This window comes from Vipera berus (assembly GCF_964194415.1).
Source record: "Vipera berus genome assembly, chromosome: 4".
In the NCBI taxonomy this organism is placed as follows: Eukaryota; Metazoa; Chordata; class Lepidosauria; order Squamata; family Viperidae; genus Vipera; species Vipera berus.
The window spans coordinates 4,157,870-4,171,030 of record NC_138206.1 but is presented as its reverse complement, the minus strand read 5'-3'; the positions used below and the strand labels follow the sequence as shown (position 1 = coordinate 4,171,030).

The 13,161-nt window shown below is 43.2% G+C and overlaps 1 protein-coding gene across 1 annotated transcript in view; it reads left to right on the top strand.

The window, feature by feature from the left end:
- Nucleotides 1–7,768: 7,768 nt before the first annotated feature.
- CAPN5 (calpain 5) overlaps nucleotides 7,769–13,161 on the top strand; it is an 82,741-nt gene continuing 77,348 nt past the window's right edge. The window contains exon 1 of the mRNA XM_081327827.1: nucleotides 7,769–7,822. The gene's annotated coding sequence lies outside the window, so the exon portion shown is untranslated. The remainder of the gene's footprint in view (nucleotides 7,823–13,161) is intronic.

Below are 13,161 nucleotides of genomic sequence, written 5' to 3'. Positions count from 1 at the left end.
AGTTTACTCGTCTCATCCCGGAATTGTGGAAACACACAAAACAGCACCGATACGAAAGCAAACTTATTGTCTTTAGGCATCGACATCTTCTGAAATTCTCCACTTTCATTTCTGCTCTTTCGTCGGCTGATTTTCGGCAAAACGGCATTTATTTTTCGCCTTTCACAGCTGGATTTCTTCAAAACTATCAGGAATCGGTTGGATTATTGTTATTTTTTCCCCCCAGCCAATTGGCAATTTTTCCCCCCAAAGAAACCCCAGAACTGAAACCTTTTCCAGTCGTGAAGCGACGCGATGAAATGTCTTCCATTCCTTGAAGGAATTACTTCTTTGGAAACCCTCAGTCGCTAATCCTCGACATACAATCACAATTGACACACATATATATACACACACATGGGGAAGCTCTCTCCGATATTTTAAGAGAAGGTAATCGACTATTAAAACTACATATTTCTGCTGAAGCGAACAATCCTTTCTTTATATATTTCTTCTCTGTTTCTTCACTCTGTTCTTTTTTCTTTCTTTCTCTCCCCCCCCCCTTTTTATTCTTTTCATTTTCTTTCTTTGGTATCGGCGTCTACCTTTTTCTTCTTTGTGATTTTTAATCAAGTTACTGTAAGGTTTCCCACTTAGCCTCACAATTGCCCCAGCGCTACTCAGGAATTGAAAAGAGCCGAAAGAAACTCCTGAGCCGAGGTTTCAAACAAAGAATTACACCTTTGTTTTGATCAAAACAAGGACACGGTGGCTCAGTGGGTTAGGATGCTGAGCTTGTCGATCAGAAGGTCGGCAGTTTGGCGGGTCGAATCCCGAGTGCCGCGTAGCAGAGTGAGCGCCCGTTACTCGTCCCAGCTTCTGCCAACCTAGCAGTTTGAAAGCACGTAAAAATGCAAGTAGAAAAATAGGGACCACTCCGGTGGGAAGGTAACAGCGTTCCGTGCGCCTTTGGCGTCAAGTCATGCCGGCCACATGACCACGGAGACGTCCTCGGACAAGCGCTGGCTCTTCGGCTTTGAAACGGAGACGAGCACCGGCCCCTAGAGTCGGAAACGACTAGCACGCGTGTGCGGGGGAACCTTTACCTTTGATCAAAACAGAGAGGGGCTAGCCGGTAGAGGAATGAAGGCAACAACCAGGAAAGATGTCTTCCACCTTTTATACCTTTCCAAAACAAAAAGATCAGTTCTTTGTATCAGCCACGAAAAGGGACAAAAAAATAATTCCAAGATGACGACTCGTACACAGCAACCCAGGCTCCATCCGTAACATAATAATAATAATAATAATAATAATAATAATAATAATAATAATAATAATAATAATTATTATTTATTTATTTATTTGTTTTATATACCGCCCTTCTCCCGGAGGACTCAGGGCGGTGTACAGAGCAATAAAGTAAGAATACATTAGATAAATAATTTTAAAACCCAAATCCATCAGGCCAGGCCGGCTTGTTGGAATAGATAAGTTTTAATAATAATAATGTTGGAAGGGACCTTGGAGGTCATCTAGTCCAACCCCCTGCTAAGGCAGGAAACCCTATACCATTTCAGACAAACTTCTTTTCCCCCCTCCCCTTTAAAATGAGGCTTTTATTTTTCCAATATAGGTAAAGCATTTATTTGCTCAGGCAATTGTCTACAGAATAATGATTACAAAATAACAAAACTATAATCCCACGGTAAGGTTACAAGTATCAATATAAAATGGTTACTATATATAAAATATCGGCTAATGTCAAACTTATACCGAAACCCGTAAGCCCAGTAAAATCCTTTCATTGCTATTAAAACAAGAAAGGAAGGCTTCTAGGCTAGGGGTAACTGGTGTGGGTTCTCCCCTGTGCAACCCAGAGATAAGAAACGGCAGTTCAAACCACGATAAACTCTACTTCCTGGCCTGCTTCAGATCAAAGAACAGGCAAATTAACATAACGTGAACCTGAAACCGCTTGGCAAAGCATGTAAGTTATGCAATGGGATTCCACCTTGATTTCTCACACCGATTATATATATATATATATATATATATATATATATATATATATATATATATGCAAATTATTCAAATTGCTAATAAAGAATTTGGGAGGCTAAGATGATCATTTCGAACTCTTTTATGTTCTCATCAGTTAGTCATACCCTTTATCTGAGATTCGAACCCGGGCTGATTATATATCAGGCAGTGTTTTAACCTCCTGAGCCACAGGTTCTGTCTCTCTTATATTAGCTGGAAGGCAAGGCAAATGTATGTTTAAGTATTTGTCAAGGCTTTTTGAATCTCAGATAAAGGGTATGACTAACTGATGAGAACATAAAAGAGTTCGAAATGATCATCTTAGCCTCCCAAATTCTTTATTAGCAATTTGAATAATTTGCACAAATAATGAGCTGTCATAAGTTGACTAGTTCCTGTGGATAAGCCCTGAGTCGGGCCAAAACAGGAATGAAAGAGTTAATTAGCAAGGTCCATTCAAAAAGCCTTGACAAATACTTAAACATATATATATATATATATATATATATATATATATATATATATATATATATATATATATATATATATATATATATATATATATATATATATATATATATATATATATATATATATATATATATATATATATATATATATATATATATATATATATATATATATATATATACACATACATACATATACATACATACATATATACATATATATACATACATATATATATATATATATGTGTGTGTGTGTGTGTGTGTGTGAGATATGTTAACTCTTAGATTACCTTGGGGTATAATAACATGGGGCAAATCTTTATTTCCTGTTTTCAGCCTTATCTCAAAGGCCATCGAACAGGCTGTAGTCACACCGGACAGTTCATATATTTGTGTAATTTACACACACACACACACACACACACACACACACACATATATATATATATATATATATATATATATATATATATATATATATATATATATATATATATATATATATATATATATATATATATATATATATATAGTTTCAAATGTTAACTATTTACATATATACACAACCTCTTATGCAATACAGGGAACTAAAACTGCTATTAGGCCTAAGGTTAACTGGTTTCTATCCTCCACACGTGACATGACGGAAGGATTTTCCTGCTCATTAACTCTTTTAATTTTTTTACCCCAGATTTCTTGGAAAATGCAAGGAGTCCCCGACTTACAAGAATTCATTTAGTGACCACTCAAAGTTACGACGGCAGTGAAAAAAAAAGGACTTACGACCGCTTTTCACCGTTACAACCTTGGCAGCCTCCCCATGATCAAAATTCAGAGGCTTAGCCACTGACTCACATTTACGACGGTCGCAGAGTCCCAAGGTCAGGGGTGATCCCCTTTTGCGACCTTCTGACAAGCAAAGTCAATGCGGGGTGGGGGCGGGGGTGGAGCCAGCTTCACTTAACAGCCGGGTTACTAACTAATGAGCTGCAGTGATTCGCTTAACCACGGTGGCGAGAAAGGTTGTAAAACGGGGCAAAAGTCACTGAACGAATGTCTCACTTAACAAAAGAAATGTTGGGGTCGTTAAGTCGAGGGCTACCTGTACATGATGTGCAATCATGTATTTGCAAAGAGAGTTGCAAAACACCTGAAGGCAGGACCAGAAGCAACGGATGGAAACTCATCAAGGAGAGAAGCAACCCGGAACTAAGGAGAAACTTCCTGACAGTGAGAAAAATTAACCAGTGGAACCACCCGCCTCCAGATGTTGTGGGTGCTGCAACACTGGAGGTTTTTAAGAAGAGATTAGATACTTACTTGTCTGAAATGGTATAGGGTTTCCTGCTTGGGCAGGGGGTTGGACTAGATGACCTCCAAGGTCCTTTAAAACTCCGTTATTCTGTATTTTAAAACATATTTAGAGCGGCTATTATTTTTTCCATATCCTCCAGTTAGACAGCCAGTTTGGTTAGTAGTTAAGGCACAGAAAGCTAGAAAGTGGGAGATTGTGAGTTCTAGTCTCACCCTAGCAATGAAAGACAATTGGGTGACTTTGGGCCAATCACCAGGAGGCTTGTGAGTTCTAGTTCCACCTTAGGCGTGAGAGCTGGCTGGGAGACTTTGGACCAATCTTTCTTTCTCTCCTTCCTTCCTAGGTCAGTAAAATGGGGACCCAGATTGTTGTGGGGCAAATAGGCTGACTCTGTAAACTGCTTAGAGAAGGCTGTAAAAGCACTATGAAGCGGTATATAAGTGCTATAGCTTTCTTTCTTTCTTTCTTTCTTTCTTTCTTTCTTTCTTTCTTTCTTTCTTTCTTTCTTTCTTTCTTTCTTTCTTTCTTTCTTTCTTTCTTACTTTCTCTCCTTCCTTCCAAGATCGGTAAAATGGGGACCCAGATTGTTGTGGGGCAAATAGGCTGACTCTGTAAACCGCTTAGAGAAGGCTGTAAAAGCACTATGAAGCGGTATATAAGTTCTATTTCTTTCTTTCTTTCTTTCTTTCTTTCTTTCTTTCTTTCTTTCTTTCTTTCTTTCTTTCTTTCTTTCTTTCTTTCTTTCATTCTTTCTTTCTTTCATTCTTTCTCTTCTTCCTTCCCAGATCGGTAAAATGGGGACCCAGATTGTTGTGGGGCAAATAGGCTGACTCTGTAAACCGCTTAAAGAAGGCTGTAAAAGCACTATGAAGCGGTATATAAGTTCTATTTCTTTCTTTCTTTCTTTCTTTCTTTCTTTCTTTCATTCTTTCATTCTTTCTCTTCTTCCTTCCAAGATCGGTAAAATGGGGACCCAGATTGTTGTGGGGCAAATAGGCTGACTCTGTAAACCGCTTAGAGAAGGCTGTAAAAGCACTATGAAGCGGTATATAAGTTCTATTTCTTTCTTTCTTTCTTTCTTTCTTTCTTTCTTTCTTTCTTTCTTTCTTTCTTTCTTTCTTTCTTTCTTTCTTTCTTTCTTTCATTCTTTCTTTCTTTCATTCTTTCTCTTCTTCCTTCCCAGATCGGTAAAATGGGGACCCAGATTGTTGTGGGGCAAATAGGCTGACTCTGTAAACCGCTTAAAGAAGGCTGTAAAAACACTATGAAGCGGTATATAAGTTCTATTTCTTTCTTTCTTTCTTTCTTTCTTTCTTTCTTTCTTTCTTTCTTTCTTTCTTTCTTTCTTTCTTTCTTTCTTTCTTTCTTTCTTTCATTCTTTCTTTCTTTCATTCTTTCTCTTCTTCCTTCCCAGATCGGTAAAATGGGGACCCAGATTGTTGTGGGGCAAATAGGCTGACTCTGTAAACCGCTTAAAGAAGGCTGTAAAAGCACTATGAAGCGGTATATAAGTTCTATTTCTTTCTTTCTTTCTTTCTTTCTTTCTTTCATTCTTTCATTCTTTCTCTTCTTCCTTCCAAGATCGGTAAAATGGGGACCCAGATTGTTGTGGGGCAAATAGGCTGACTCTGTAAACCGCTTAAAGAAGGCTGTAAAAGCACTATGAAGCGGTATATAAGTTCTATTTCTTTCTTTCTTTCTTTCTTTCTTTCTTTCTTTCTTTCTTTCTTTCTTTCTTTCTTTCTTTCTTTCTTTCTTTCTTTCTTTCATTCTTTCTCTTCTTCCTTCCCAGATCGGTAAAATGGGGACCCAGATTGTTGTGGGGCAAATAGGCTGACTCTGTAAACCGCTTAGAGAAGGCTGTAAAAGCACTATGAAGCGGTATATAAGTGCTATTGCTCTCTCTCTCTCTCTCTCTCTCTCTCTTTCTTTCTCTCCTTCCTTCCATCCATCCAAGATGGGTAAAATGAGGACCCAGATTGTTGTGGGGCAAATAGGCTGACTCTGCAAGCCGCTTGGAGAGGGCTGTAAAAGCCCTGCGAAGCGGTACGTAAGTCTAAGTGCTGTTGTTATTGCTAGAAAGATTTCTCTTCTGTGGGAGCTCCCGCTTGCAAGTGTGGACCGCAGCAGCAGAAACACCAACCATCCCTGGAGCTGAAAGCATTTTAAATCCGCAGCCGATTCCTGAGATGGCTGGATCCCTGGTCGATCCACCCAGCAACCCACAGCGCACGAGGTTTCTTCGGCTGGAGGGACCGATCCTAATCCCGTCTACCCAGTGCTTTTTTTGTAGAAGAAAAAGGTGCCGGAACTCACACATGTCATACAACCCGCCTTGCCTACCCTACAAGGTTCCATCCAAAAAAGGTGCCGGAACTCCGTTCTGAGCGTTCTGTGAGAAAAAAAGCCCTGCGTCTACCCCCTACAGCAGGGGTCTTCAAACTTGGCCCTTTTACGACTTGCGGACATCAACTCCCAGAATTCCTCAGCCAGCGTGCCTGGCTGAGGAATTCTGGGAGTTGAAGTCCGCAAGTCGTAAAAGGGCCGAGTTTGAAGACCCCTGCCCTACAGCTTAATGAAAAGGAGGAGCAGGGGTGACCCCATAGCTGCCTTCCGATATTTGAGGGGCTCCCCCAAAGAAAAGGGAGGGGGGATGTCAACCTCTCCTCCAAAGCCCCTGAAGGCGGGAGAAGAAGCCCACGGATGGCAACTCAGCCAGGAGAGAAGCAACCCTGGCATTAAGGAGAACCTTCTTGAGAGTGAGAACAATTTTTTTTATTTAATTTTAATTCCATTTATATCCTGCCCTTCTCCGAAGACTCAGGGCGGCTTACAAGCTTAGCAGTAGTGAATTAACGAACCAGTGGAACCCCTTGCCTCCAGAAGCGCTGAACGCTCCCACACTGAAAGCTTTGAAGAAGAGACTGGACAGCCGTTTTTTCTGGAACGGTACAGGGTTTCCTGCCTGAGCAGGGGTTGGACTAGATGACCTCCAAGGGCCCCTTCCAACTCTGTTACTCTACGATTCTAAAAACTCAAGATCCAGATCCAAAGGCACCAACCACTTAAGCCAGGGGTTTTCAAACTTGGCCCTTTTATGACTTGTGGACTTCAACTCCCAGAATTCCTGAGCCAGCCATGCTGAGGGGAAAGGGAGAGGTTTCCAAGCTGAGCCATGCTGGCTCATAAATTCTGGGAGTTGAAGTCCATGAGTCATGAGGGGGCCAAAGTTCCCCCATGCTGGCTGAGGAATTCTGGGAGTTGAAGTCCACAAGTCATGAGGGGGCAAACCGCCCTGAGTCTTCGGAGAAGGGCGGGATATAAATGGAATTAAAATACAAAAATACAAATGCTGGCTGAGGAATTCTGGGAGTTGAAGCCCACAAGTCATGAAGGGGCCATAGTTCCCCCAGGCTGGCTCAGGAATTCTGGGAGTTGAAGTCCACGAGTCATGAATGGGCTAAAGTTTCCCCCATGCTGGCTGAGGAATTCTGGGAGTTGAAGTCCACAAGTCATGAGGGGGCCATAGTTCCCCCAGGCTGGCTCAGGAATTCTGGGAGTTGAAGTCCACGAGTCATGAAGGGGCTAAAGTTTCCCCCATGCTGGCTGAGGAATTCTGGGAGTTGAAGTCCACAACTCATGAAGGGGCCATAGTTTCCCCATGCTGGCTCAGGAATTCTGGGAGTTGAAGTCCACGAGTCATGAGGGGGCCATAGTTTCCCCATGCTGGCTCAGGAATTCTGGGAGTTGAAGTCCACAACTCATGAGGGGGCCATAGTTCCCCCATGCTGGCTCAGGAATTCTGGGAGTTGAAGTCCACAAGTCATAAAAGGGCCAAGTCTGAAGACCCCTGATTAAGCGCTCTCCACCCAGACACCTTCCTCCCCCCCCCCGTGGATAGGGAAGCGCAAGCGCGGGCTGTCGCCCCTCCCCCTGATCCAAGCCCCTCCCCTTTAAAAATCCAGAGTTGCGGAGTGGCGCTGGTGGTGGGAGAGCTTCTGCTGGGAACGAGGTGAGGTTCGCTGATTGTGGGTTTGTGTGTGTGTGTGTCAGTGATTCCTGGGGAGCCTGGCAGCAGCGGCGCCCGCGGGCGACGTCTTGCAAAGCCGGAGCTCCCTCCGCCGTCCCCAGTTGCAGAAGACGGGGAGTATAAAGCTGGTTTAGCCCGAGGCTGCCGCGCTCAGCTGGCTTGCGGGGGATCGAGTGGATCCAGGCGTGCATTCCCAGCTCTCGCAGACAGATCCGGGTGCAAGGATTCCCCCCCCCCGTTTTTCTTCTTTTTCTTTCCTCCTCCTCCTCCTCCTCCTCCTCCTCCTCCTCCTCCGCTTGGTTTTCCTTTGGGTTTTAATCTTGCAGCCCTGGGGGGTTTCGTTCCCTCCTTCCGTTCGCTGCTTTTGGGGGTGTCTCTGCTCCGGGATTTGGGGGGGGCGCGTGCAATTGAGGCTTGCCAAACCACGGGCCATCCTGGGTTGCAAAGGAGCCGCTTTTGGTTTGCTGGCAAAGAGCCTGAGATTGCAGCTTGCAGGTGTGCAGAGTTGAAAGGAAGGCGGGGTGGGGGTGGGGGGGTGAGAAATAAACTGGGTTTGGGAAGAGCCTCCCAAAGGGACCTCGGCTTCTTTATTTAAAGAGAAATGTCAGCCCCCCCCCCCTCTTTAGCTGGCCGGCTTCCGCTCTTTTCTTCGCCCTTCCCCTCTTCATTCAATGCTCTAGTCCCTGTGGCAAAGTGGGGGGGGGAGCTGTTTGGCCAGGAGGAAGGAGGAACTTGTTGGACCTAGCCCCAACCTCCTCCTGAAGCAGCCTAGTTCAAACAAGTTCCTGGTTTTCTGCTGGCCACCACTTTGCCACAGGGACTAGAATCTTGAATGGGGGGGAAAAAATAAGGGCAAAGTGAGCAGCAGAAGTCTGAATCAAATGATGAATCAAATGAATCAGAATAGGAGCTGGAAGGGACCTTGGAGGTCTTCTAGTCCAGCCCCCTGCTCAAGGAGGAGAAGGTATACCACGAGTGACTATCCAGTCTCTTCTTGAAAACCTGAGTGATGGAAGGACCCACAACGTCTGGTGGCGAGCTGTTCCACTGGTTAATTGTCGGATAGGAGTAGTAACTTTAAAAGGACCCATCTTATGCCTGCTTGGGCTGGGCTGGTCCTTTTCTCTAATGCTAAACTGTGGTTTGTAAGCCATGGTGGCTGGGTTTACCCTTCCCGGCCGCTAAGCCATGTTTGGAAAATCACAGTGGGACTTGTTGCGTTGCGTGAGATCAACTGTGGAGTTGTGCTTTGATGTCAAACAAGGGACCAGTCCTAACTTCCCATTTTTGTAGGCTGGTTCCTTTTTTCCCCCCTTCAAATGCCATCGCTTTGTTGTTTCGTTTCTCTTCCCCTTCCCTAAAATCTCGCCAAGTTGCTAGAACTCATGAGATAAAGCATCAAGGATATAGATTAAAAAAAGTCTCTGCCTGAACAGGGGATTGAGATCTAGATGACCGCCAAGGTCCTTTCCAACTGTCTTAATCTGTATTCTCAGCCTTGGCAACTTGAAGATGGGTGGACTCCAGTTCCCAGAATTGTGGGAGTTGTAGTCCACTCACCTTCAAATTGCCAAGGTTGAGAAACACCAATGTCGATACGCAGGGGAATTTAGGAAAACCTTGTAACAGACTTGCCAATCAAAGGAATAGGGTTTCCTCTTCCTTGTTGGAGATTTTCACACAAAGGCTGACAAGTCATCTGTAAGTAGGGAATCCTGTATGCAAGGGGCTGGACTTGATGACCTTTGAGGTCCTTCCAACTCTTGGATTCTAGGAGAAATTGAAAGAGCTTGCCAAAAGAGCAGTGATGGAAAAAATACGATAAACCTCTCCAGGTATCTGAAGCAAGTGAGAGAGAGAGAGAGAGAAAGGAAGGCCAAAAGCTAATATAAATATGAAATATAAATAAATAAATTTTATTTTCTTTCAGGCTATTCTGCTTTAAGATGCAGGAAGTCAGATTCCAACTTTTTTTTTTAAAAAAAAGACAAACCTGATCAAGGGTGTGCTGAGCTGTCCAATCTTTTATAGATGTCTCCGTGCAGAAACTGGTCAGCATCTTGATGGGCAGCCATCCAATCTGATTCCCGTTGAGCAGGAGGGTGGATTAAATGGCCTCTCGGAACCCAGCCAGCCGTACGATTCTGTGTTTAGCCAGCGTGAAATCGCTTGTGCATAAAACATTGGTTCTTAGCATGGTTTGCGTGTCTCGGAGGCAGAGTGTACGGGTGGCTGGTGCCATGTATAAATAGGTACACAACTTTGAATAAATTGGGCTTGCAGTAGGAAGTGCTGCCTCAGCCTGAGTTTTGCCCCATATTACAACTTGAAGTGAATCATTGCAGCAGATAATTTAATCTTTTTAAATTTGTTTTAACGTTTGTATTGACTTTCTTTTAAATGCCCTGTAAACCGCCCTGAGTCCTTCGGGAAAGGGCGGTATATAAATCTAAATAAATAAAATAAATAAGTAAGTAACCCAGTTAAGTGGCTCTAGCGTCACCCACTGACATTACTTGTGAGAAGGTCGCAAAAGGGGATCACATGACCTTGAGATACATAAGTATGAACCAGTTGCCCAGCATCTGAATTTTCAGCACATGTTCATGGGGATGCTGTAAAGCAGGGGTCTTCGAACTCGGCCCTTTTATGACTGGTGGACTTCAACTCCCAGAATTCCTCAGCCAGGAATAAAAGGGCGGAGTTTGAAGACCCCTGCTATAAAGGTAACTGAAAACTGGTGATGTCACTTTTTTCAGTGCCGTCGTAACTTTGAATGGTCACTAAATGAAGTGTAAGTCAAGGACTACCTGTGGTCCTCGATTTTGCTGAAAACGTGACATTTCTTAGGCTGGATCAGCTTTTGCTGTCCCCTGGGTAATTCACATCCAAGTGTCTTACAAATGACTTCACCGTTAGTCCTCTATTTATGGCTGCCCTGGCTGGTAAATATTTATGGCTTTAGTAATGGAACAGCAGGGAAATTTACTGTTTCAGCTTATCAGAGGACGTGCAACTACTAGCTGCTAATCCTTCTTTGTGGATCCAGCTCAGGACATTGGTTTGCAATGGGAGCAATTGAGCTGTAGGCCTTGCATTACAACCTCAAATGAGCTCAAAATTTCTGTTGCTCAGCGAGTTTTATTCCATTTTATGACCTGTCTTGCCAGAGTTGTTAAGTGAATCATTGCAGTTAAGACAATAACGTTGGAAGGGACCTTAGAGGTCATCTGGTACAACCCCCCCTGCTCAGGCAGGAAACAAATGGCTGTCCAGTCTCTTCTTAAAAACCTCCGGTATTGGAGCATTCACAGCTTCTGGAGGCAGGTTGTTCCACTGGTTAATTGTCCTCACTGTCAGGAAGTTTCTCCTTAGTTCCAGGTTGCTTCTCTCCTTGATGAGTTTCCATCCATTGCTTCTTGTCCTGCCTTCAGGTGCTTTGGAGGATAGCTTGACTCCCTCTTCTTTGGGGCAGCCCCTGAGATACTGGAAGACTGTTATCCTGTCCCCCCTCGTCCTTCTCTTCATTAAACTAGACATACCCAATTCCAGCAACCATTCCCTATATGTTTTAGCCTCCAGTCCTCTAATCATCTTTGTTGCTCTTCTCTGCACTCTTTCTAGAGTCTCAACATCTTTTTTACATCGTGGTGACCGAAACTGGATGCAGTATTCCAAGTGTGGCCTTACCAGGGGTTTGTAAAGTCGTATTAACACTTCACGTGATCTTGATTCTATCCCTCTGTTAATGCAGCCTAGCACTGTGTTGGCTTTTTTGGCAGCTCAAAATCCTTCTCACAGTTACTACTATTGAACAAGGTACCACCTATACTAGTTAAGTTAGTAACATGGTTGTTAAGTGAATCTGGCTTCCCTGTCATAAATATGAATGAATTGCCAAGCATCCAGATTTTGATCATGTAACCATGGGGATGATGCAATGGACGTAAGTGTGAAAAACTGTCAAAAGTCACTTTTTTCAGTGCTTTCGCAACTTCAAACAGTCCCTAAACAAATGGTTGTAAGTCAAGGACTACCTCTGCAGGGAAAGGACGAATACAGGTAGTCCTCGACTTACGACAGTCATGTGCTTTACATTTTGATACTTGACAAGTGGTTCATATTTATGACTGTTGCAGTGTCCTGGGATCATGTGATCCCTTTTTGTGACCTTCTCACAAGCATGGTCAGTGGGAAGCCAGATTCACTTCACAACTGTGGTACTAATTTGACAGCTGCAGTGATTCACTTAACAACTGTGGCAAGAAAGCTCGTAAAATGGGGCAGAACTCACTTAACAAGTGTCTAGCTCAGCAAAATAAATTTGGGGCTCATTGTGGTCGTAAGTCGAGGACTACCTGTAATTAAATTCCTTTTCCCATAGGAGATATATCAGGTTGCGTGTATATCTGCACCAGGATTTCTTAACTTTGGCAGTTTTAAGATGGATGCACTCCAACTCCCAGAATCGATTGGGTTAGGGCTTTCTGGGAGTTGATGTCCACACATCTTTATAACAATCAGTGGAACAACTTGCCTCCAGAAGTTGTGAATGCTCCAACATTGGAAGTTTTTAAAAAGAGATTGGACAACCATTTGTCTGAAATAGTATAGGGTTTCCTGCCTAAGCAGGGGGTTGGACTAGAAGACCTCCAAGGTCCCTTCCAACGTTGTTTTATTCTGTTCTGTTCTGTTCTGTTCTGTTCTACTCTATTCCCATTCCATTCCATTCCATTCCATTCCATTCCATTCCATTCCATTCCATTCTATTCTATTCTATTCTATTCTATTCTATTCTATTCTATTCTATTCTATTCTATTCTATTCTATTCTATTCTATTCTATTCTATTCTATTCTATTCATCTTAAAGTCGCCACAGTTGAGAAACCCTGGTGCAGATACACAGAAAACATGAGGAAGGCAATGAGCTTGACACCCAGCAACATTTACAAAGTCACATGTGGTCTGCCCTTGGACTGGATTCAAACTAAGCCAGGTTTCTATAACAATGCTTTCTCAAATAAGCCACCGTTGACTGGATTCCTCTATTATTGCATAAGTCATAAGTTACGCTTCAGAAACCACAAGAGGAATGTGTGCTTAGTAGGCCTGGGAACTTAAACAAAGTCAATCCCAGGATAGTTGAGTCTAATGTGTGAGCAAACTGCCCTATTAATGCTATACAGGTAGTCCTCGTCATACAACCACAATTGAGCCCAAAATTTACGTTCTTAAGTGAGACAGTCGTCAAATGAATTTTGCCCCGTTTTACGACCTTTCTTGCCACAGTTGTTGAATGAATCACTGGAGTTGTTAAATT